At 39.3% G+C, this 27,767-nt stretch overlaps 1 long non-coding RNA gene across 1 annotated transcript; it reads right to left on the reverse strand.

Moving 5' to 3' along the window:
* On the reverse strand, positions 1-27,104 carry LOC113097141 (uncharacterized). Its single transcript, XR_003288780.1, has 3 exons — positions 26,073-27,104; positions 24,964-25,012; positions 1-64 (listed from the first exon to the last, which is right to left on the reverse strand). It is a non-coding gene; the product is annotated as an uncharacterized LOC113097141 (long non-coding RNA).
* Positions 27,105-27,767: the final 663 nt, after the last annotated feature.

A 27,767-nucleotide genomic window follows, 5' to 3' on the forward strand; every position in this document is an offset into this window, starting at 1 on the left:
ATGCCCAGGCCTCGCAGCTCCTGGCTGGCATTGGTGGAGAGCGTGTCCACACTAAAATCTGGAACTGGAGAGACAAAAAAAAAAGTGTGTTTAGAAACACCATATGCAAACATATTATAGAGATAGAGGTTTAACAGACTTAACAAAAACAAATTTTAAACTACGGAAACAGTTTTCACACAGAAAACTGATCTACTCACAAAGGCAGGTCTTTATTGCTGCTTCAGTGTTTTTTTAAAATAGCAAAATGAATTTGTAATTGTACTCTGCCAGGCCAAGCATGCATCTTACTCATACCTTACTCATCTTACCTGATTCTGAGACCTAATATTCAATCATCAAGGAGAACTAGAGCCTAACAAGCCAAACGTGTAAGTTCATTGAATGCCTTAATATTTTTATTAGGGAAAGGTAATAAATTGTCTAAGGAAAACCTGACCATCACACCCAAAAGTAGATATTAGTGTTTTATTGTACAAATAGATGCACTCCATGATTTGAGAAAGAAAGAGACTGTGAATCAAGGTTCAGTGTATTCTCTGGGACCAAAGACTCATGGGTAGGGCTGGGATAAACGATTATTTTTTAAACGATTAATCGATTTTTTTTCGATGCATCGATTAATCTAACGATTAATTTTTTCAGACCGATTTGATTTCGATTATCTCCCCATTAATTGACTACTAACAATTTATACATGTTGATTTACATATCTGAATGAAAGAAACATGAATTCCTTAACATTGCAATATATGTTTATTGCTCTAAAAATTACAAAATAAAAACTGGAACAAGCTTACTGAACACACAGGGCCTAGCTTACTGAAAACAAGTTCTTCTTTCAGATGAAAATAACAACAACTTGATGTCTAGCATTCAATAAAAAGGTCACCCAAATACTTGTTTAGAGCAATTGAAAGAATACAGTAACCAATGTAAACTTGAGGGCTTTAAGCTAATACAGAGAGTGCTTTTCCAAAAAAAACAAAAAAAACAATTAACAGTGGGAGCCAGCAGCCTGTCATGGAGGAAAAGCTCTCTCTCGTACGCGCCCTGTCAGGATCAATCACCAATCAAATAAGGCTTTGACAGCCGCCAAAAAAAAGATCAATGCAGAAAAACCCCTGGATTGGTTATATAACGTTGGACAGAATGTTGATCCGGCCATCGCGTATATTCAGCGCACATAAGGTAAACGTTTGGCAAATGTTTTTTAGAGAAATAAAAACAGGTCGACGATCGATGCGCATATTTTGCGTCTACGTATTTTTTGCGTCAACGTCATCGATGACCTTGACGCGTTGTCCCAGCCCTACTCATGGGGGATCATAGTAGGGCTGCAACTAATGATCATTTTGATAATCGATTAGTTGGCAGATTATTTTTTAGATTACTCGATTAACACCCCTATTTTCTTTATTTTAATTTTACTGACAAAAACACACTATACCACATTCTGCCCATTTTCTTAAAACAAATGTGCCAACTGAATGCTATGAAAACATACAGTGCTTAACAATTTATTAGACCACATGTCATAAGACAAAAAATAATAATTTAGGAATCTGTCAAAAAAAAAAAAAAAGTAATCTAAAGATTTTATTGTAATTGGTGGACAAATAACAAACTTTAACAACTAAAATAGTATTTATTCATATAATAACAAAAACGGCCTCCTTTGCCTTGGACAACAGCTCACATGCTTGACATTTTCTTCTGCCTTTCACAGATAACAGCAATAATTATATTATAGCATTAAAAATAGCTTACTGTTACTTAAAAGCTTAAGCATATTGTAGGTTTAACCAATAAATACAGCAAAAAAAAATATTTTGTTAATTACCAATACTGTTAGTTAAGAGCAGCAGTGGCACAAACCTTACAAAATTGATTAAAACCTTACATAAATTAGTTTTAATAAATTTGCTTATCACTGTAGGCTATACAGTGAATATAGTTTAAACCTCTAGATCAAAAATTAAAACAATAAAGATAATAAAGACGAATAAAATCACAGTAATGTTCTGCAGGAACACATTGTGTGGCACTTTGATCATAGTCAGTCTCCTCTTACTGTCATTTCTTTATCCTGTAAAAGCAACTGATATTTATATTAAGACAATTACATGTTGCTGTCCCTTCACAGTTCCTACTCTCATAAATTACTCGCACTGCATGTTGACTTTTAAACCTAAATATAAATGTTAAACAACAGATATTTGTTTGTACAATGAATGTTTTTGAGCTGAATAGTGTCTCCCTCGCATCTCTGTGTTCCCACCACGCCGGCGCTTTTTTCAGCAAAGATTTCAACTTTATGCAGAATGTCAGGGTGGGACTTTATACAAAATGTAAAGTCTTGTGTGATTTTGCAAGCCATTACACTAATGCATCAGCATGAAGTTTAAAATAAATATTTATCATGTTTTGGGCAGCTTGGATCACACACTCTTCCTGCAGGAGCTCATTCTGTTTCCTCCAATATTTGTAGATGCATTTTGTCATGATGCGACCAGCTACAGTTGTATATGTATTCTGGGCAGACACAACGATTTGATAATGAGAATCGTTGTCAATAATTTTCATTATCGATAATAACTGATTTTTCCGATTAGTTGTTGCAGCCCTAGATCGTAGTGTATAACTCCTTTATCTGTTTGCCTCAGAGGGAACCACACCAATCTGTCATTTCTATCACTTTTCACCCAGCCAGGCCTCTCCATCGCTCGCAGGAAGAGATGCTAAATTAGCCTAAATCCCACGGGTTTTGGGGACCCTTCTATAACAGAACCCCCATGGATTGCTGATCCATCTCTCATGGGCCTTGGGGCCCAGCTCAGAGCATATGGTCCCGGTGTGCAGATGAGAGGTAGGATGTGTGATGCAGTCATTAAGGGTCAGTCTGGCCTGCAGCACTCTACCAAATGAAGATCAATAAACTGGGAGTACAAGGCACCCCTGGGGAATGTGTTTGTGTCAAACATCTGCCATTTTAGACATGGGGGAGGCAAGACACACGTATGCACAAACACTCATATGTATGCATAAACATGCACGCAAAAGAACAAACTAAATACACACACAAAAAGAATGCGTACGCCGCAGACCAAAAAATACACCCACTGAAGAGATGTTTTTTGCCCATGCATTTTACCCATGGCTCAATACCTCCTGGCTCTGGCACTCGAAGCACACTTTAACAAGGGCAGTTCAGGCTCCCAGCTCAGAAACAAGCTGTCCAGAGGGTGCAATAAGTCACCCTTTATCCTGCCTGAATAACTGGATTTAGGGCTGAGAGGGCTAACAGCACTCAAAGAAAAGCCTTTCACACTTGTTTGTGTCAGAATGAAGGCTTTTATAAATGAGTTCCCTTCATATTAGGGCTGGGCGATATGGAGCAAAAAATATATCTCGATATATTTTGCTATATCTCGATATACGATATATATCTCGATATCTTTACAGGAAAAATAACCCACAAAAAACTACTTCAAAAACAAATATGGCAAATATTACATGTTAAGGGGCCTATGAAACATTTTATTTTTTTCTTCACCATATGTTTTATTGTTACCTAATTCTGTGTTTTAGCATGTGCAATTATTTAAATGCATAAAAACAACTTAATTAGTTAAAAACAATTCTTAAATAGCCTTATGTGAAATGTTTTTTTCCCTTCAGAAATTCTGTGTATTTACATTTTTCTGATTATCAAATGAAGGCATAAAACATTCATTTAATTTATCTTTTAATTATTAAACTTTATTTTTTGGTAAACAAAGGGGATTTACTATTAAAAATAAAACATGGGAGAAATGTTGTGTGATTATTCCTTATAAAATTATGTTCGTTTCATTTTAATAGTAGTAGTAGTGGGCTATCTACATTCTGCTGTACAATAGTCTATGATGTGATATGAGCTAGTCTTACTCAAATCAAACGGTCATATGCTCATGAAGTGACTCTCGGTGCAGTTCTGGAGATGTTCCTCATGTGTTCACGTCTTTATTTAGATAGAGGAAAGACAATGAAATCAGCGCGAGCGTTATGCGAGCTTCCGTGTTTAATTAATGAAGACGCGCTTCTGCTCCATTCGTTGACACAGACACGCAGAACATGCAGGATTCATATTTAAATAGACTTTTCCGGGTTAATATTTGCAGATATTAGTCCATTTCGCGATTTGATGTATGTGCATGACCGACTTTTGATTAATTCATTTAAAATTTGACCAATTCCGTGACATTCCGCGTTAAACTGTAAATTCCATTTTTATGACTGGATTCCGTGATTCCGTCCGCGTTTCATTGGGCCCTACAGTAGACATCTGCCAGCCTTTCGCCATATAATGGAGCCAGTTGTCTTTTTGTTTTTTTTTTTTTTTTTTGACTAGTTCTCTACACGCGAGGTGAGAGGGGACAAAAGCAAGGAGGCGGGGGGCGAGCGAGCGGGGGCGAGCACAGCACAGGGAAGGCAACAAGCAAAGTGGCGGAATCAGAATATAAACAATATATCGATATATACGATATGTCAAAATCCATATCGTGTTTAAAAAAATATCTCGATATATTTTAAATATCGAGATATCGCCCACCCCTAATTCATATTATTATATAGCTTCAGTAGGCCATCAACGACTGACATGACATGTTAGCACAGACGTGGTCTCTTTACTAGACACACAAAAAGTGTGGGTGCCCATCTCACTCGCTCTCTTTCCTGCACTGTGGCCTTCCTGTAGAGACTTTTGATGGAAAATATCCAAAGCTCTTCCAAAAGGCTGAACCTCAGAGAGCTCTGCTGCTCATCCCTCGAGCGACTCTCTCAATGTACTAACATGCCTAAAAAAAAACAAGACAGAGTGAAAACACTGCTTATTCTTCCCGTAATGAAGACTCCAGGGCCAGGCAGGGAGCGGAGGAGAAGTGTGTTTCTCCTCTCTGGGGAGTTAATTTGTCAAGTCTCCTTGATCCCTGGAAACAAATAAATGCAGCTTTCTCTCGCCTCACCAAAAAAGAGTGAAGAGAGGTGATTTTTATTCCAAATGGCAGCCGTGGAGGAGGATGTTTATTAAGATGGTAGAACAGACCGGGAGGCGGACGCTGCAAAGTTCTCATCTGATCACACAATGTTTATGTATGTGTGTGCGTGTGTGTGTGTGTGTTTTTGAACAGGATTAAGGTCTACAAGGCTCCTGGAGCAGTGTGCTTAGGTGAAGTCTCAACGGACAGCAAAACACAGCTCATTATCCTGAGGTGAGTCCACTCTGAAAGAACATATTCAGCTGCTAAAAACCAGAGTCTGGAGCGCTCATAAACACAAGTGGAAAACAGAATAGAACAGATATTATCCAAATTTTTCAAAATAAAATCTAATTTACATACCAAGTCTGCATATTATCACTGCTATGACTTCTATGGACTTTATTATACTAAAGCTAGCTAAAAGTGAGAATAATAAATGAAATAGACAGATAAATATATACTGGACAAATCAGGAAGTATTAAGCCAAATCTGTTCTAGAAAGGAGCTAAACATGAGACATCTGGGATGAGGCCACAATGTTGACTCGAATCAAACATATTAACCCTGTTTAATAACATGGCAATTTTTGTAAAAACACAAACTCAATCAGTTTTTTTTAATATTATATATCAATTAAAGAAACATGCATAGAAGTGCATAAAAGGTGGCCAAACCAGTTACAATTTTTATCTTCCCTCTGCTTTCACACTTCATCACTAAGCAAAAATTTGCAAAATATGTTGGATCAATAGCATCTACAAATTGTACCATAGTTCCCTGTTCAAATGGACTGGTGCTTAGTTCTGAAGTAATCTTTCATTCTATCCAAACTTTGTGGAAAACATGAATCCATTGCCTGTCCATATGGTTTATTGCAAACAAATGTACTTAGGCACAGTTCAAATTCAAAAGCCTTACTAGTGACCATCGGTAGAGCAGCACAAAATGTCTCAATTCAAAGCAGAATGTTAACAAATGTTTTGTCTGTGAGGTATAATCGGAAAATGCATTATTTACCAATTTTCAAAAAGAGCTTTTATTATGCTGAGAAATAATTAAGACAGGCAAGAATCTAATGTGTGTATGTGTATGTGTGTGAGAGAATTGGACTTGCTGAAGCATTGATTTTAGGAGTCTCTGGGTGATAGCCTAATCATCAAAGCATTTATATGCTCACAGACTTATGTCTAGGCCCTGTCTTCCTTAAATCAGTCTAGCTGGCTAGTCATCCAGACAACTCCATCACTATTTGATTGTAGTTTGACTACTTGATGCAATTCTGCACAAAAATCAGAACGAACATTGCAGCGAACAAGGGTGCTTTGAATTCTGCCTAGAGCTCTAAATAAGCCTGTATGCTGCCATTTGTAAGTAGACTTCTACCAGGATATTTACTGGGTCTCCATGGGTGGTATGCGCCGGTAACCTATCCTTCTGGCAAATGCCAGTCATGCTCTTACACTGGGCTTCAGGCATCCTAACACTTCTACATCCCTTCTGCCCTCAAACAGCCCACATACTCCTGTCAAGCCAGAGATGAGGTCTGGGGTTATGGGGCCTTCCTTCAGTGCCCCCAGGCCGGTGTTAAACTCTTCCTTTCATTGTAACTGACAGCCCTGCACGTCTTCTCCGCCTGACGGCCGTTTTACTGTCCAATCATCTGAGCTGAGACTTTAGCCCATTGGTAAAAGCTTAGACATGGCTATTTGTGATCGCTCGGGGCATAAACGAGGACAAAGGGCTTTACAGAAAGATGATGTAAAGATCACAGAGGGCAGCTTTAAAGCCATGGCTGAAACAATGCAGTAGTAACAAGCATGCAGACTCACATCTTCATGTTTCAGAGATGAACAACTTTAACCAGCTCAAACCTGATGACAGCAGAAGCAGTGGGCTATTCTTATTGTCTTTGAAGCCTCTCATCTCTCATCAATGACTTTATCTCTCCTAATATACCAGAGTAAAAATCTTGCATCACAAATAGATTAGCACACGGCAGAAATTCCTAACTGAAGAGGATGTCATTATGCAATAAGAAGCTGCTGAACTCAACAGCTGAGATGCTCATACTACTGTACCGGTGCACCTGTGCTAGGTGTTCAGAACAGGTGTTTAAAAAAAAAAAAAAAAACTGTTAACAGGGCCATTTAAAAGAACATCGCTTGATGTAATCAACAGTAAAACACTGATTTGAGAGCACAGCTGCAGGTGATGCAATAAAAAGAATCTGCCAGCTCATGCACACAGAATTACGCTTGAACATATTTTCAGCAGATGGAAAGCTGATATAGTATGGCTTTAAATATGAACTGGGAATGCTAACAAAACTGTGATTGAGGTGCTGACAGACTAATCCCAGCTGACAGTGGCCACATCTGTCATGTACATATCCAAAATCATACACAAGCAAAGGCAAGCCTCCACATTATCCCCATGCCAATTACATACACACATACAAAAATGCAGTTTTTTTTTTTGCACAACTAGGCCTGGGTGAGAGAAAGATAAAATATTGAAAATATAAAAATATTGCAGAGGCGACATTTATTTACATTTTAATGGAAGGAGATCACTCCTGGTCTCTAATCGAGCCACGCTCACAGCCATAATCAATCACTGTAATGACAGACAGTCCAATCCGTCTCTTAACCTTTGGGCTGAAATAACACACTCAGGCAGGCTGCTGACCCAGGAGTCTTCATTACACATTCAATATCAGAGTGAGCTAATGCTGCAAATACTCAGGGACTCCATCCTAACAGCATTAAAAAGGGCTGTAAATCGTTATTTTTTTCTAAAAATCCTTTTTAAATCAGTGACTGACAAAGCTAAAGAATGCTTGTATAGTGGGAGGTAGGGTCCTGTGTAATGGACCAATCAGAGAACATTTGTAAATAGAAGACCCTCGTGGTGATCATGTGAGATCATGAATACTTCATGTCAGCGATAATCTAAAAGAGGAAATCAACTGGCATACAGATTCACAAGAGACAAACAAACTAAACCACACATGCCATTCTGAGCATACATGGGACATTTTTGAGGAGACTGAGCAAAAATGACAGCAGATGTCTAGGAGTTTATATTGGCCGCCCATTTAGTGTCACAATTCACTCTGCACTCAGCACCTTGTGCAGCGTTTGTTGCTTTTATGGATGTGTGTGAATCTGTGTGATTGTTCCGTTCAGTGTATGTGCGAGGGTTAGTCTCCCACAGATGGCTAAGGTGGTAACTGCTGCTGCCTCTGTTTAAAGCTGGTCAATCTGCTGTAATTACTGTGATTAACACAGAGATGTTTTTCTAAGCACTTGTGACAGACACACTGCTCCCTGGGGCCCTGAGAACACACACACAACTATTACTACCCATCCCACCCTCACAAACACATTACTGTCAGCTCATTCTCACGCACACCTCATTCACTCCGTCACACGTTGCTTTTCACTGCCTCTTCTCCAAGATGGCAAGCTCCTGCTGTTGTTACTACACTCCTGTCTCTGTTGAACACTTGCTTTTTAGCACCCCTGTGAATGTTAGTGAGAAATCAATTCTCAATGTATCAGAGTTGAGTCTGGTTAGTCTAAGCATGCCTATGATGCCCAAAGGTCTAGGCAACCATGTCACCAGGTTTTTCTCAAAAAAACCTGTTCTACATTTCAGAGTATGTTAAGGATTCCATGTGTGTGTGTAAGGTAGAGGCTAGTTAGGCTCTGGCAGAAAGATAGATTTCATCCATGGTGAGGACAGTGTTGATCCCTCTGAGAACAAATCTTTATATATCCCTGAGGACTGAGATCATGTGCACACATTGAAACCAGAGAATGCTCTGACAGCAACTGGGAATGTGTTACACACACACACAGAAGGGTGTTAACACACTTGCTGAAAGTGTATAGAGTCACTGAAGGAAAAGGCATAACTTTTTCATCAGTCTTTTTTCATCAATGATTTTAGATCTTAGTAAGACCGAATGATTTTGGAAAATAATCTAATTGCGACCCCCCCCCCCAATATCGCAATTGAATTAAAATTAAATTAAAAATTAAAGATCTTTATGTTCTGTATTATTCAACAAAGACAAGCTAAAAAAAATCATTGTATAGTATGACCAACACAATATTAGATTAAACTGAAATTTTCTTTTCAGTTCAGCCTGTTACGATGAAAATAGGTGATGCATGAATTGATATGATTGACATTTTAATTAAACAACTACAATCACAGTTGTATGTTAACTGATTTGTTGAACTTCCAACCTTAAAAGCAAGTAATAATTATGACAACATAAAGCACTGACAAATAAGCCTGGTTTAAACATTAATATACAAATCACACAAACTAAAGTAGATTGCAGAAATATAAAAGCAAATCTGTTGCTTTACCACACTACTTCACTATAATAAACATATGTAAACATGTGGACTGCACTTTTTAAACACTGACTGTTAACTTTAGACCAGTGGTTCTCAAACTTTGTTTTGTTGTGCCAAAACATGAATAACATGATGACTTTTTTTAATAAAAAAAAAAAAAAAACTACAGGGAAAAAAAAACACCTGCATTACTTGAAACATTGATGTGCCTTAGTGTGTACACTAAAGCACAGGACACACAGGCTTTCCTCCTCTCCAATGACATTAAACACTGAGTCAATACCGGACGCAATCGTCAAAATTCAGTAGAGCGATGAGACTCGACAAAACCACACTGATGCCTTGCTCTATTTCTGATGTACTGACACAAAGTTAAAATGATTTGCAACGGTTGACAACTGTAGTGTCTGGTAAAGACACAGTGAGTGAAGCCGAGAGCAAGATATGCCTCGTTATATTTTCTTAATTTAGCTTTTGAATGACCAGCACCTGCCTGGGTCTGTGCGACATCACCTATGGCTTTTCTCTTCCCTTTCATAAAGGGAAATCCATTTCCTATTCTAAGTTACATCCTATTTCTGTTTACTGTTTTATATATTTTCTTTTTAGTTATGCTTTCAAAGTTATGCTTAATGTTAATGTTTTCCAGATTGTAGAAAGACTCATTTTCAGCATTTAACAACAAAGTTGAGCAAAAGACACACAGGTACATAAGAGAATGATTTACTGAATGGACTGTACTTCTGTATATCATACACTCTTGAATTTAAATCAGCCATTTACTCTGACAAGCCTAGCACAACTAGCAAAGACTATACACTAGTGTTTACAAAATTATAACTCTATAATTTGTTTTGAATGAAAGGAAATAGTTACATTTGACTGAGAAATGCAGATAATTCAGCTGTTCAAAGAGCAGCTGCAGTGAATACTGATGTAAACATGCCGGAACATAGACAAAACACCAGCAGCACAGTCAGCCTCTGAGAAGACTTACACGCTCAAGGAAAACAAAAAGAGAAAGAGGTGATGAGGGAGTCAAAGTCCTGTCTATCAGCACAACATCTTCCTATTTTTACTGCACGCCTTCTGTCAGCGAGCACAACATTTAGGCTATGCTTTAATGTCTAGACCAAGGATAAGATGTTCACACTATCTATGACCTTGAAAGCAAAACAAAAAAAAAAATCCCATATTCATCTGTCTAGACCTCTTACAGGCATTCTCTGTTAAACAAACCCTTTTATCTCTTTCTAAAAAAGCAGGTAACTAATACTGTGGGTAAATGCAGGCAGGACTATAAATCCACTGAGAAACCAAACCTGAACAGTGAGTCTCCATGTGACCTTGTAGTCATCAAAGGTTTTAATAGAGGACACAAGAGCATTATGTCGAACAGATGCCCACTGTAAAAAGTGAGACAGTTGCGGCAAGATCCTGTTGCAGTTGCAGTGTTCAAAGTACACACACACACTTTCACATTAGCAGATGGCGAGCACATCATAACTGATATGTACACCCTGCTTACGCTACGAAAAGGATTACAAGACACCTGTTTACTGTCAATAACTGAATGGAACGGAAGTCAGAGTCTTTCCATCACCTTATCTCCTTGTTGCTATTTCAGTGATTCATGAACTAATCAAGCAGCTCTAAACTCAGTGTAATAAAGGAACACACCAACAGAGATGTATTCATACACACACAAACACATACACCTACCCATCTAGCAGGTCCACCTGCTGCTTTTGATGGCTGTTTTGCCCTGCCATATAACTAGTGTCCTGTGCAGTGGTTGAATGACACACACATCTTCATTTGGCCCCAGCATCAAGTGGTTTAACCCAGTGGGTTGTACCATAGTGTTTAAGGAGGTGGGGATCAGAGTGTGTGTATGTGCTTTAAAGACAGCAGGGTAACAGCTATTGCTGGAGAGAGGGAAGGTCCTGACGCACAGTGAAGAACAGTTAAAATGACATCACCTACAGAGAATAATAACAACCCCACTGGGCAAATATACACACACAAAAATAAATGTTGGCCAATACAACAGATGACAATTAGTGGTGCTTGATACAACAGGTAAGGTGTATATATATATGGGCCTGTCCCACAACCAAAAAACACATTTAAAAAGCATTTAAGTATTACAAACTTTTGTTTATTAGGATCCTTCTATTATCTATTAAAACCCAAAATAATATTACAAATATTTTTTATATAAGTTTTATCAATTTTTATATTAATATATATTTAAATATGTAACCTGTATATTTGTATATAGGAATATACAGAAATCAGACAATAATAATATTAATTATATATTAATAAATTGTATTATAATGTAAAAAAAAATGTTTTATTAAATGCAAAGCAATGCCCCTGTATCAGAAAATACAACATAAAATATAAAAAAATATATCAAATATATATTTTATTAAATGGCATATTATATATTGTTTGCATATTTTTTATATAAATATTTATAATTTTTTGCTTCCGATATAAATTTATTCCAATTTCCAAGTACCTATTTATATTTAAAAATAGATATTTACTACTCATATAAATATATGATATGTTATAGTTAGTATTTTCCTCTCTCACTCAGGTTTCACAGCTGAATGTTTTTAATCCATTCAAACAGGGCAGAAATTGCACTCAATGCCTCTCTGTCTTTCTGAATGTATGACACAGGGGACAGAGTTCTGCCCTTCACTGAGATCGCTGGAAACATAAGCCCTCCAACAGCCCACCAGAACTGGCACTTACCAGCTCACACAGCCTGTGTGTGTGTAAAGCTCTCTCATTACCCAAGGCTCATGTTTCAGTAAGTTGGGGATTAGAGACACACATGCTGTTTCTGTATGTGTATGCCTAAGGGGTGTTAGGACTGAGCCACCTGGAAACTCAGCCTTCCTAGGGCATGGCCGTAAACCAATCCTTTGGCTCAACCTGTTCCCAAAGAAATCCAGAATCCAAAGCAGAGTCTCTTTCTTTCTTTCCCCTCATTCCCATGTTAGGATCTCTTTCTCCTTCCCTTCCTACTATACTTTAACAAGTTCATCCTTTAAAATCAAACTCAATTGGTCGTTCTTGTGTTGACTGAAGAAAACCAGGGCTGAAGTATGTGACACAAGGCTGCGTGTATGTTATTCACGTCTTCATTCATTTATTTGAAGTGCTAAGGGAAGCCAAAACAGCCAGCTGCCTCTGGAGTCTTTCAACACACACTTCAGTACGATGAGGTTGGTTGGGAGAGTCGTTGGGTAACCCAGGACCCCCTCAGACCCTGCAAGTCCTTGGGCCCTATCTTGCACCCAGCGCAATTGACTTTGTACACCGACGCATGTGTCATTCCTATTTTGCACCCGCGCAAAGCGCGCTTTTCCCTCCACAGAAGCACGTCGCTAAACTAGTGAATGAACTTGCGCTCCCTGGGCGGTTCAGCGCAAAAAAGGAGGCGTGTTCCGGCGCAAACGATCCCTGGTGCTATTTTGCTGTTCCATTACACAATTGCGCCACTGACCAGAAAAAACCTAGTCTAAAGTCAGTGGCGCGTTGCGCGTTGTTCATTATGCTATTTTAAGGGCGCATGCTTGGCCATAATGTATAGCGTGCACAACGCGCATACACTTTGCTCATGTAATCTACACAGATGCAACAGTTATTTTTGCAAATCATAAATTGTTACACTAAAAAAATATTAACACATGAGATGACGGAAATCATTGTGGTGTGACACGAAGATGTGAAAAAAAAATAGGCCTAAAACTAGCTCACAAATTATTCAGGCTAATTATTCTCCCATCCCCATACAACACAACTTCTCTGTCTTTCACTGCTCTTACAAGAACATCAGTCTCCTCGGCTGTGAACCGCTCCTGGCGTGCGCCTGGTAAATACGCCATAATAATAGCAATCCATAATGGAACTTGCGCACCTGCTTTTAAAGGGAATGTTGGATGACGCTCTGATTGGTTTATTTCACGTTACGCCCAAACCACACCTATGAATAATGAAGCTACTTCAGACCAACCCATTTTAGATTTGCGCCGGGCGCAAGAGCCATTTATCCCGCCGGGAAAATAGCAACAGCGCCGAGACCCGCCCACAAAGTTACTTGCGCTTCGCGCTTTGACACTTGCGTTTCAGATCGTTAAAATAGGGCCCCTTGGGTTGGGTTACTATCAGAACAAAGCCGGCTCTGTGCAGGGCAGCACTCTCAGAGGAGGCCGTGGCTCAGACGGATACATTGACACATACATACTTGTTATGGGATGTAAAAATCATATTTCATGTCTGAGGCAGAGGGGAAGCAGAGTCTCCCCTGAGTGTGAGTCTCTTGAGTGCATGTCGGTAGGCACTAGCGGTCAGAATTCAATGCATTTGCGTCTGTGTTTTTGTTGTATCTAATCTAAACAACAGCCCTCAGCAGAGCGAGTTGTTTGCTTTTCCAGTGTCCCTTAAGCCCAAGCACTGAGGTCCAGACTGAAATGTCTGGTTTAAGATGTCACTGTTTGAATAAAACTTGATGCACGGGATAAAGAGTGCCATTTAAAACTGAAATCAAACAGCCTCTTCTCAGAGCAATGTAATCTGGAACAGATGGTGACAATCCTGCGAATGGGACAGCTCTTCATAGAGCTTAGAAAACCATGGCCGGGTGTGGAATCTCCCATAAATGGAACCAATGGTGATAAAATGGAACATTTCACACTTCATTAGTGCTTATTTATATGAAAGCACACACTGGATTTTCCCTTCAGTGAAGAATTCTCTGGAGCAACCACAAGCTGGCCTGAATTGAGCAAGTCCTCCAGGCGGCCTGATTTTGCTCTATTCTTAACTCGTTAGGGTGTGAAACTGAGAAAAATGATTTTAAAGATTTGTTTTGTCAAACCAAATTAATTATAGGTAGGACACTGGAAATTTAACAATTAAATGTTTTAATAAAGAAAATGCTCTACATTTAAAAACCGTGAGCTCAAACAAGTGGATACATGGTTACCAATTTATTTACTATGCTCAGTAAAATAAAAGAATGCTTGACATAGCATAATTGTTTTTATATTGACTTGAATGAAATAGCCTACCTAAAGCCTGGGACACACCAAGCCGACGATTGGCCATTGGCCATTATCAGGCTGACGGTGAGCGTCAGTCAGGCTTGTTTGTTTGGTGTGTTCCACTCGTCTGCTCTGTTCAGTAATCAATTAGTAATCAAACACATAGAGCATCATAAGATGCTCATTTTAATCAGTTAACCGACTCAGATTTTGACAGATAAATACAGTCAGTTAAATGGTTTTAAAAGTCATAAAAAAATAGTTTTCAGTAATTTATAAAAATATTTAAAAAGGTTTGCTGCATGTTTAAAATGTGCTATGCACATAAAAAGTCGAGAATAAGTCGCATTTTATTATTTAATTCAGAAATAGGCCTATAATGCCAACTAGTGGTCAACCGTTATATACCGCCACGGCATATATATCAGAAAAATGTAACGGCTGATGCTGATATTTGAAAAATACCAAATATCGGCATCGGCCGATACATATTTCAGATTGGCCGATGTGTTCAAGTTATATACACCGGTCAATCTAGTTATATAAGGTTAAAATATTTTGCCTGTAAATTTTTTTTCTTATATTGTAATATAATATCGATATTGTAAAATATCGTAATATTATTTTTTAGCTCATATCGCCCACCCCTAGCTTGAGAGAGAGTGAATAAGGAAGCATCAATTCTTTAGGGAGCAATTAATACTCTGCTTTTCCTGGATATGAACATACATTCTGCACTCAGCCTGTTCACCAGCTGTGCCTCTAAACTTTTTTTTCATCCCTCCATTCCAACTGAGTATTTCAGTGTTTACTATTTGAGAGAGGAGCTCTCTCCCTGAGGGACCACAGCGGTGACACAGACGCTGTTATCCCACCCAGAAGGTGGTCCGTCAAACATCTATCTGTGGTTACCACCATGGGTGTCCACAAGGCATTTCTCTCTCACTCACTCTTTTTATGGGTCACAGTTCCTGACCAGCTTGACCCTACTTCAGGCTAGTGCTGATCTGTTAAAAAAAAAACATCTAGCAGTTATATGGTGGAAAACTGCTTTACCTCCTGGACTTCATACAGCTCCTCTTTCAGTCTTAATGGGTCACAGTTGTGTCTATCTGCCTTCGAATCAGAGACTTCAGCACAAAACAGGCCACTAACTGGTGTCTGGAGACTTGAATAAAGATACCGTAGGCCTTCTGCTCATGATAAGAAAATCTGTAATCTGCAAAAGAGAATATAAGAAGATGATACAAACTACGATGAACACACAGGCAATTAAACTATTTCTTCAAGCACCTGGACCTTAGGAACACTGATGTTTTCCTAATGTTATAAGGTTATTCCAAGAAATTCTGGGTGGAACGCAACATATGTGAAGTTCCTCCAACAATTTAGAGTGGCAGGTTTGAGCCAGATCAGTAGGAAATGGTGATACACTCTGAAGCTTGACCTTCAACCTAAGTGAACTCTGACCCTGAGGGCAGGGGCGTGAACCTATCTAAGTTTAACATAGCCAGGAGAGTTTGTTGCTGTATTGGTGCTCTCTTTATCCCATGATTACGCACCTCTGTCTCTCTCCAGCTGAGCACTGGCTATCCAGAGGCCTAATTACCGCTTCTCTGAAATTTTGGGTTAAAATATACTTAAGCACACAGACAAACACACACACTAGGTCGAGATCTCTGCACGCTTATTGTCCTGCTACCAACGAGACCTCGAACTGCCATATCCATAATTGAACAAAACAAATTGACAGACCTGGGAATAGACGAAAAACTGGGAGCTGGAGGGAGAAATAAAATAAATGTTCATCTTATCCAAACAGAAAGAAGGGGAGCTACAAGGTGATGTCATCACAGCTGTAAGGCAGGGTTTTAACCACAGAGAACCTTTTCACTTCGGTTTTCAGTTTCTGTCACTCATTCATGTCAGTCAACCATGATGAGACCACCAGAATTTTACATACACATACTTTTCAGATTAAGCACAGTCAAAGAAAACATACAAGTCCATTTCAAATTGCTAATGCATTCTGAAATTTGTTCAGAGGAGCTTATAAACACAAACAAATACACTAACATTCAAAAGTTTGGGATCAGATCACCAGGACTGCATTTATTTAATATAAAATATAGTAACAACAGAGTTTTCCACCATATGCAATTTATTCCTGTGATGTCAAAACTGAATTTTCAGAATCGTTTTCAGAATATTTGGTGCTTAAGAAATATTTCTTATTATTGTAAAAGGGGTCCTATTATGCTTTTTAACTTTTTCAACTTTAGTTAATCTGTAATGTTGCTGTTTGACCTTAAAAAAAATCTGCAAAGTTACAAACCTCAAAGTTCACTTCAAAAGGAGATATTTTATTAACATAAATCACATTTTCAAAAACTACAATGAATGACTCATTTGGACTACCATGCATATTTCCCAGGATTGCACTAGAGAAGGCAACAAGTGTTATCACTATGTCTCACTAGGGGTGTAACAGTATACGTATTCGTACCATACGGTTCACAGGGGAAAATTACAAATGGAAGTGATCATCCCTATGCCTTTGAAGGGCAGAGCCCTTTAAGTGGGTACCTTGTAGTGAGAAGGGCACATGTGTGCCTTTAGTAGTTGTTTAGAATGCACCTGGCTAAGGGAGTGACGTTATTTCCTCATTATCTTTCAGCTTGGATGTTTCCATGACAACGCAGCACAGTGTCCTTCAGCTGATGTCGCTGTTTTACTGCCATACAGTATATTTCTCTTTATTGTTGTTACCTTAACTGTTGCAAATAAACACACATTTTATATTTGTAAAAGTTTTTAAAATATGCTATATAATATATTAAATTTTATATATATAAAACTTTATAAAATATCAAATGTATATTTTTTGTGCTGCATTGTCACGGGAACATCCCGGCTGAAAATAATGAGGAAATTACGTCGCTCCCTTTGCCAAGTGCATTCCAAACAACTACATAATGGCTCACATGTGCCCTGCTCACTCCAAAGTCCCCACTCCAAGGCAAAGGCATCACTTCCATTTGTATATACATATGGTACGAATACGTATACTGTTAAACCCCAGTGAGACGATATTTAAATACATACCTCACAATACGTACCTAGATCAGTAAGGTGACATAGTTTGGAATATGACCCTTATAGTGGGTCATATTACAACCCCCCCCCCCCCCCCCCCAAAAAAAAACCCTTCACATAAATATCATATTTTGATTAAAAACTTGAATTTTGCTGAAAAGAGACTAATTTCCAGGTAAATAAAATAATACTAATGAGAAGAAATATTTATTTGCAACAACTGATGAAGTGCTGAATAATGCACGCACGCACAGCATTGTCAAGGTAGTTCCAAATGCAAATATGAGACAGTAATGCCCTACACCCTTAAAAGAACACATAAAGGGCTCTGCTTTGGAACTTGGGAAGTTCTGTTTGGAATTCGCCCATAGACACAAATTTAAGAATTTAAGAAACTGAGACATGTAAAAAGAATTCAATAAGTGTTGCTAGCAGTTGCCCTGTGCCCCTAAGTAGGCACTACTTTTATCTCTGGAGTGTGGCCCATTCAAATGTTTGCGCTTGACTTTCATTAAGCTCGATGGCTTCCAGACTCCCAGAGTTTAGCGTAGCATGTCGGATATAGTAGTGTTTACACAATGTCTCTTGTCTCCCTGGCCTCTCTTTCTTCCTCTCTCTCTGCACCCTCCTCTAGTCACCAAGATGGATGAATTTACTTTAGTCCTTCAACCTCTGGGGTTTGCAAACAACCTCGGAATGACCTCTTTGAGAGAGGGACAGATTGAGAGAGAGTGTAGGAGTGCAGTCATGGCTGTGTTATGACTACAGGCGGGACGGACCGAGATGATGGATAGCGTTAAACTAGTGTCTGACTTCCAATTCATCACCAGTTACATGGCATCTCCACCTCTTCTCCCAGCACTGTTAGTGTGCGGCTCTAGTTAAAGCTGTTTTAAAACACACTAGTGTTCCCCATGGCAGGAAAACCACTTATAGCAAGCCTACTGAAAAAAAATAATCGTATGGTTATACAACAATGCTTACTCCTACGTGAGGACAACCACACACACACACTCAAACATCACTGGGAAAGGCCATGAGAGTGGGTGGCGCTATTGTTTGCTGTCCATGGGGAGTAAATCAGAATGTTGCCCATGGTGTGTTAACCTCTGTGTGTTTGTGTGTCAGGGGAGGAGACATTACTGCAGACTACAAGCACAATGTGCTGTGAATTACAGCGCATCTCTCATCACACACACTCTCACAGAGCCATAAATTACAGCCTGTCTCTATACAAACTATAAAGACATGACCAGTATGAGGAAGGATATCTGAGCTGACTGAGAACAAGTAATCAGTTACCTCCCCCAAAACAGACAGACTGACAGATGTTCTTCGTTGATCCTCAAAAGAGCAAGAAAGAAAACAGGAAACTTTGACTTCATCAATCATTCACTCCAATTGGTTACTCAACATAAAACAAGACAACATAAGCAGACAACCTGAGAGATTGTGTATATTATTGATCAAAGATGAAATGTTAAAGCAATAAGCCACGAGAATGGCTTTTACCAAACCAGCAGTGTAAACAAATTTGTCAATTAAGGGTTGTTACACTGTGACAGGATGCCCATTTCCAATCTCGATTTGGGTGTTAGCTTAACGTTATGCTGTTGCCAAGCAATAAAATGATCCAAGATCATTACATTACTTTCCAAATTAATAAAAATTGTGCTTAAATAACGTGTATGGATTTTCGTGTGTGGATCATAGCCTTTTTATCGCCCTGTTTGCAAATGGCTTCAGATTTGCCTCATTCAATTAGATTTTAGAGCTACATGCATCTGTATTAGCCACATTATTTCCAATGTAAGAGCAGATGCAGATATTTTAAATTGAATGTGCAAGGCTTCCTGTGTCAACTACTACCAATTATTTTATTATTATTATATTATTATAAAATAACTCATTATGATGCCCTTTTGTTGCAAACTGGTATTTATGTTATTTAAATGTATAATTGTAAAGAAACACATTGGTTTGTAGTGCAAATAATTTTACAGTGTACTGCACTTTGTTATTCTTTTAGTAATTTACCTATATAACAGGCAGTCTTGTCTATTTAGAGGAAACAGCTTATTTCCATGTTGCAAAATAAGGTGGAAAACATGCATGAAATGCAAATAATAAAAAAAGCTTTTCAAGCCAGTGTCAAGCACACAAAATCTGGTATGCAAACATTCATACAAACACACACATACGCTCCTGAAGCATCAGAAATTTGGGAGACTACAGCACTCAGCGAGCGCTCCACTATCTCAAGAGCTCTCCACTTCCATCTATTCCAGCTCTTAACAACTCTTATCTGCCTCAAACTTCATCTCACTGCCTCTTCTTTCATTCTCTTCATCCTCTCTCCCCCTCTTTTTCAATCTTTCGACAATGTCATCATCAGTAAAATTACACCTTCTACCCAGGGCCTCACCCGAGTTCTGCTCTTCAGATGAGCGCTCCACTGCTTGCCTTCATGCTTGTGTGTCTGAGCTGTATATTCAGTGCTCATTCATTCAACATTGTACAAGACATCTGGTCAGCTTCGGTGATTTTTATATATAAGCAACCAAGCTATGTACTAAACATAAATAAATATTATATTGTGCATTAGATGTGCACCACTGCAGATATTGCATTACTGGTGGCTAGATTTTATTCAATGCATGAACATGCATAAATAAAACAGTATGGTAGACACAAAATAGCTACCTTCTGTCTTATGAATGATGCTAGAAATGAAAACAAATTCCATTATTTGGGAATTATTGCCAAACAAATCAAAAACAATCTGTTTAGTGGTCTGGGCCTATGTTGAGGCACTCCTAAGTGGGACACTGACAGCATACAGCATAGAGAGAGAGAGAAAGAGAGAGAGAGAGAGAGAGAGAGAGAGAATAACGTATCCAGAGTAGAGTCTGTAGTGACAGCTCTGTCTTATCAACCAAGTCAAATGTGGCCAATACAATGTCAGACTCAACAGACTTTGCAATAAGCAAGATAGCAAGACATTTACAGTGAAAAAGCATTTAATTCATGAAAATTATTAATGTTCCCTCTAATTGTTTTTGCAGAATAAAACCAATTTGCATTGGACAGTCCCTTCAGAGTCATCTTGAATAATTTTGTCAATATATTACATAACATTTAAGTTTTTTTTTTTATCCATTTTCTCAAGACCTTGTGGAATCTTAAAAAACAAAAAGTACTCAAAATTATTAAACTGTAATAAAAAAAGCAAAGGACAATTAAAATAGAACAAAAAGATACAAATGAAACAAACTGTGCTTTAATGTTTATGCAAGTCTTAAGCAGTTTACAGCCTATTACAGAAATGAATAATCAAATGTAAAATAAAACAGCATAGTCTTCATTGTAAGAATTAAACTTTTTTTGTTTCTTATTAAAGCTTCAAAAGTTCTTCACTCAAGAGCAGTGTGTGATTTTGTATTTGTCTTTTGCTCTTAGATTAATATTAAGCACACAGTGGAAGCAGGAAAATGTCACTTTAAGGGTGCTTTCACACTTGGTTTGCTTGCCAGGTCCTGAACCCAGGTTCGATTTCTCCCCCCTCCCCCTGCTGGACTGCATTCATAGTTTTTATTTGAGTCCGAACCATGTTTTTTTTTTTTTCGTCATAAAGCCAGCAGCTGTTTACCATGTGCTTAGTAATGGTGGCACAGGAGAAGGCGGCAAATGCTTAGCTACACTTTAATATATTTATGTTTTTGAACCGTTCATTTTGTTTACAAAGCTTCGGGTACATAACGGCACTTATGTCTATCATATGAATGTACTGCAAATGCTCTAAAGAATTTTAAAGGCGAACAGAAATGAGACATACAGCTTTCTGTTTGCAGCGTGTCAGTCATGCTCGTCAGGAAAGTGAGTGAAACACACACACAAACAAACATTTTTAACAAATAATACATCATTAATAGCGGTTCACTTCCGCGATTTGGTACGATTGCGTTCACATCAGCAGTGAACCCCGTAATGTAGTTCTTATGAACCATACTCCAGACCACCCTTTTTAAGTGGACTCAGGTACGGTTCTTGGTCATGCACCCAAGTTCAGAAGACCGCGTTCACATCATCCAAACGAACCAAACTCTGACGTAAATCGAACCTGGGTGCGCACCAAAAGTGCTAGTGTGAAAGCACCCTAAGAGTGTATTTTCATTCTTAACTCTTTATGTTCATTTATTACATCACTAACAAAGGTATACATGAATAATCACTAATTGACCACAATTTTTACACATTCATTTTGACCATTTAGGTGCGCACCTTGAGCTAAAAGATGACTTTAAATGTCCGTGTTCTGTTCCATCTCTGAGTGCATATATCTTCCTGAGGAGCAGCTCAAGTTCTCTTTCACACTTTTAAAAACATGAATAAATATAATGTTACTTCGATAAATCAATCACGTCCCATTTTGCAAAAGTCACGTTACATGATTTTAGGGTTTTTATGGAGGAATGCAAACAGCGCTGGAAAAGAGGGCAGGATGGGGCACAATAATAGTTTTATCTCGATTATTGGATTTCCATAATCGTTTGAGGCCAAAGTCGACATTGAAATTTCGATTAATTGCACTGCCCTACTTAAATGTATAAATAACACTTGAACAAGGACATCTCAAAAATAAAGTGTAACCAAAATAATGAAACTATAATGAAAATTGTTTTTTAACTGTGTTTGCGAACAGTTTGGTCTGACATTGAACAGCATGGAGGGAACAACATAATTGAAAAACAAAATTGAAAAGTTCTATAGTCTCAGAATCCCTGATGAAACAGTTACATATCACAGTGGTCAACTGGTCACAGTTCTTGTTGTTCTCACTCTTACTTGCTTCGAAATCGAGCAAAAGGCTTCTTAGATGAACAAGATGCGGGCGATGAATACACTAATTGAGGCAGGCTTGTTGGCAGCCACCTGCAGGCTATGTGAGAGAGACAGTAATTAAGTCGAACATTTAATGATTCTGCTTAATAGGAGTGAGAGAAAAAAGAAAACAAGCTACAATTACACAAAACATCAGGAGGGAGAGAAGGAGAGGAGGAAATAGGAGAGGCGAAGAGAAGGTCTAATTCGGCAAAGAACATTTAAAGTGGGCATCTATGCAAATCTTACTGAACAGGTTGTCACTTACGGGAAACTTCCTGTGTGTCATACATTTTACCATCCATAAAGATCATCTCTAAGATACCTAGATGTTAGCGCATTTCTTGTGAATATCTGGATTATGACCAATTTCGTGATCCTTTGGAAATTGTTTAATTTTTAACCTTAAAATTGATTGTGTTCAAATTATGTGACAAAACTGACAATGACATCTGTTTATACCTTCTTCTCTTCCCTCTCCAGCGCTCAAAATGGCCTACAGCCCAATAAATGATCTAAGATCAGTTCTGCTCTGCTTTTTTTGGAGTTTGATCCATATTTTCCCCTCTGAGGTGACTCTTCCCTCTCATCCCGCTGTTGAATGTGAGGCATTTTGTGAGCGTCAACCACCTGGGCGTGAATATCACAACAGCGAGCCTCTAGTTCTAGGCTCCAGGCAAATATTGACAGCTTTTCTGTTTTCGGTCTCTCAGCTCTTCAGTTCTACGTTCCCTTTCTTCTTTTGTTTGTAAGGGTTAAGAGTCTGAGCGACTGGTAATCCTCTGTAACAGAGAGCAGCGTACTGTGTACACTTGCTGTCTTTCATCTTCCTAAAACCCTCCAATAAAAATACCACAGCGCCTAAGTTAATTTGCACCTGTGCTTTGGAGGACGATCCTCTTTTCTCCATCCCTTCTGCCAATGGAAAGATCTGCATATGGCAAGGCGAGAAAGGGACAAGGGGAACGTGAAGGAGCGAGGGAAATGAGAAAGAAAGGACACACATTTAAATGGAAATAGAGTCTGAAGGGAGACGAAGTGGCCTGGCAGTCAGTGAGAAGAGAAAGCATATTTGTGTACTGTTTCCCAAGCGCCAGCTTTTCAGAAGCAGAGGAGGCGGGTATGTGTTGGTTTAAGGCGCACAAAGGGAGTTTTAATCCTTTCAGAGGGGTCGTAATGGCCACTGCGAGGCGTATCCAGGAGGTAAAGCCTTTCCGAAAAAGGGTCGCCATTCAGCGCTCCTCTGAACCTCACAAATCAAACCTCGAAAGGTCTTCAAAGAGCAGAATGTGGGAAATGTGTTTGGGGTCCCGAGGGAGTGAAGCAAGGGGGAAAAGGAGGAACAAGGGGCTTGTCGGCATCAATCAGTCGCTCTCTCTCTCACCTCCTCCCCGGGGTCAGATCTCTTTCCAGCCTCCGTCTCTCCCTCCCCACCCCACCCATCACGCTCTCCATCCTGGTAACGCACCATTACAGAAGAATGTGGATTCACAAGGCTGGGCTCCATTATGCTGGCCTGCCTGGGGTTTGTAAAATGGGGGAGCTCAAATTCCAAAGGCTTTAAGAGCAAATTAGCGATGTGCTGATGGGCTCCTGCTGTCTAAAGACACTGAGGTTTTAAAAGCAACTCAACTGACTCCCCGGATCCTTTGACTCACGCCTTCTTACTGCAGACTCCACACGAACCAACTTCCTACACGCATGGCGGGACGTTTACATGCACACAAAGAACAGACGGTGCCTGCATCGCAACTCCTCACTGTATAAACACAAAACGTGCTTTTAAAATAGACACGGCAAACAATATCACACACGCGGAGTATCAAACCAGCAGGGTAGAATTGCTTCTTCCACTACCGTCTGTGCCGCAGATCCAGCACCTTTATTTAGCATTTCACAACTAATCAATTTCCATAACAGAAGCAAGACGCCGCTGCACATGGGACCCAGTGTGTGGCGTTTACACATGCTGCGCGCCTGAAATGGATTTTCTCATTCATCACTCAGCAGCACATTGGGATCTGTTTAACAGAGTGGCTCAGATGGATTTCTCTCAGCCCATACGCTGTGAGAAAGCACGGATACGACACACTGTGCCTGTCAATGGAATCGTAGTCAGCCTCGAGGAAATGCGTTATTTCCCATGCCACCCCAGAAAGCAAAACACATTAGACGTAATCTGAATGCAGTATTGGTAAATAAGGTTGTCTGGAATAATGTGACAGATTCTAGTTTATGACTTGTGAAGCATCAAAGACTGCATGCTTCATAGTTACTTGCCTAATATTATATAGACCTGGGTTATCCTCACATACAGTGATGATAATTTTCATTTTTAGATCAATTGCCAACATTAAATTAATGCCTTTAAAATATAATTTCACAGAAAATAACAACCATAACCATTTAGCGTATGTGCCTCTGTAGAAACAGTGAAATCCATCAAGCATTAGACAACTGTGATCTGCACAAGCAATAAACATACAAGCAGAATGGAATAAAGAAATTCCACCACGTACCTTTAACTGCAGCTGTGCTGAAGAGTTTCTCTGAGCTGGCATCTGAGCCCTGAGAGAGAGCGAGAAAGAGAGAGTTAGTACATCTGTTTCAGAACCAAGCAGGTGGGCTTCATCATCAAAGGCAGGGCAGCACTAATGAGCGCAAGAAGTCAGTCTCTTCCCAGAGCGGCCACTGGATGGCACTGTGGCTCCATGCGCCAAACGACGCGCTGCACTTGAGATCGGGTTGTACGCATTAACATTGCTATGTTATTGTGCAAACATCCAGCGTTGCAATTTACACAGCATTTAGGTAATGAAAGCCTATTTAAGTGACAGTGTGGTGTCAAAGGGGCATCGGCTAATTCAATTGGCTAAACAGCAACAAAGATAGAACCATTACAGTCCACCCATTAGCATCTAACCTGACTCTCCACTTAGTCATTCGAAAGAAAAATAATACACGAGATATGTGCACCTTTTAAACAATTTTACAATAATTAACCAACGCACTGGCAAACAGAAGAGCTTTTGCGTGGATGCAGACTTACAATGGGACATTGTTATGTCTTTCGTTGGATACATAACTATGAATATATCATCAGAAAAAAAAAACAGCTCATTGGAAAGCAATTATTATGACAGATTTAGCAACACTATATCCATATCCAGCTCGAGGCAAAAACGACACTTACAAGGTGCGACAACCCTATCAAATATTTGCCCATTTAAAATACATTTCTTATCTTAAATTAGCTAACGTTACATAAAAACGTTCACGCCATTTTCACAGCTGAAACATGAATAATAATAATAATAATAATAATAATAATAATAATAATAATGTGATATGCATTCATTTACACATGACGTCAAAAGACATCGCTTCCACACAAAGATGCGTTTGCGCGACCGCTTTATTCAAAAAAACATCTGGTAACATTCTCTACAGAGATTTCAACTACAATTATCCACAACCAGAGACAAGAAAACAGCGCTCTAAATCCTCCAGCCATCGAGTAATCCGCCGAAACTGCTTTTATTTCCCCTAAAACATCGAACGACAGTGTGGCAATCGAAATTTGAACTACAAAAAATCCATTTTTGAGGGATATGAAGGTGCGGTGTACCTTTAGACGTGGCGAGGTTGGCACGGACGAAAATAACAAGTCAAGAAATCACTTTCAGGAGGTTTAGTAAATGCGCCGTTTCACATTCTGCTTGTCAAACAATGTATAATCCATAAACAGGCGGCGAATTCCTCTCGCTCCTTTTGAGCGATTGACAGACAGCCATGCAAAATAAGAAGCCTTTCCCAAAGAAGAAGAGAAAGCAGAAAAACATCCAGAGCTAATCGCGAGAGAGGCTCTCGGACAAAGGCAGCCAAGTGTCTGGTCCCCAAGAGCGCAGAGAAGTGGAGAAATCCTTCAGTTCGTCCTCCTCTTCGCGCGACTTGGCCGTTTGAAACCCTCCCAACCGTCGCTTAACGGACACGGACTATGCGCTTTGTGTCAGTGGCGCGCGCTCAGTGACAAACCATCTCCTGTGCGCTCGTGCAGAGCAAGAAAATCCAAAAAAGCGTACGGTGTTTTCCTCCTAAAGGTAGAATGGGTGGAGTAAAGCCGCACCAAAAACCCGACCTCCGCTTCCTTTCCTCGAAATCTTCGTTGGGTTCAAGCTCGTGTCCTGTCGCTGGCTCCTGTTCCTCGCGCAAGTGCTGCCTCTATCCACACAAACTCTCTCTCATTCACCCACAGCGAGACCAGGTCCTCCCACTTCCTGATTCTAACCTGACTTCATTCAGCTACTACCCCCCGCTTATTTCTGCCTCACACACAAGGAGCGTGCTTCCTCCGCTCAGCTTCACCGGACAGACGGTGTGTGTGTGTGTGTGTGTTAGAATCACCCAGGTTGACCCAGAACAGCACTGGTTGCCCTGCTGAATAATGAATGTCAATCTATGAAAGCCGAACTCACTTTCAATGTAGAATACTGTTCTTGTCAACACCTGAAAACCTGAACCTGGTGCAAAATCTGCATGGGGAAATGTTTTGCTTATATTGCATGGATTCTTTTCTAAATGTGACCACATCTTAAAAAAATAAGAAGAGGGAGAGAGCTGCACTGTATTGTTGGGACTGACATGGTGGGTTATTTAACACCTGGAAAAAGTATTAAAGTCTAAACTGATCAACCTCGTCTGTGGTGATTATACACTAAGACTGGCCTTAATTGTGTTTCCAAACCGTGGTGTAATATTAACCTCCTTCCCTCTGGGTTTGAGGAAAAGCTCGAAGATCTAATTCCACTAACCTCAGTCCATGGACACTCAAACCCAAACAATCCAGCAATCTTCAGATAAAGCCAGACATTCCTGGAAAATCTCCTTAATCTGACTGATTTAGGGTCCCCTGGTTTAGCAAACCAGTATTAACCCTCTGCACTGTGGGTCAATGGATTAACAAGGGATTTGCATTGCAGTGACCTATGACCTTGACTGCCCCCAGCAGAGTTAGAGAATGTTTTAGCTTATTGCTGGATGTTTATCTTTCCTTCTCTATATCTCTCACCCCTTCTCGGTTGAGCCAGGGGGGAAAAAGGAGCTGCGCTCTCCATCAATATTACAGTAAAACCATGCTCAACCTCCATCTACCTCAACCAAACAGACATGCGTTTATTTTTCTCTGTGAATTAAAATATACTTATTCCACAAGTTCAGCACATGTAATCTATAGTGAGTACAGTATTTTTGTATTTTTATATATTAAAGTAATATATATATTTATATATTAAAGTAATACAATATTTATTATATTGAAATAAAA

Source organism: Carassius auratus, unplaced genomic scaffold (genome assembly GCF_003368295.1).
Source record: "Carassius auratus strain Wakin unplaced genomic scaffold, ASM336829v1 scaf_tig00216120, whole genome shotgun sequence".
Classification (NCBI taxonomy): domain Eukaryota; kingdom Metazoa; phylum Chordata; class Actinopteri; order Cypriniformes; family Cyprinidae; genus Carassius; species Carassius auratus.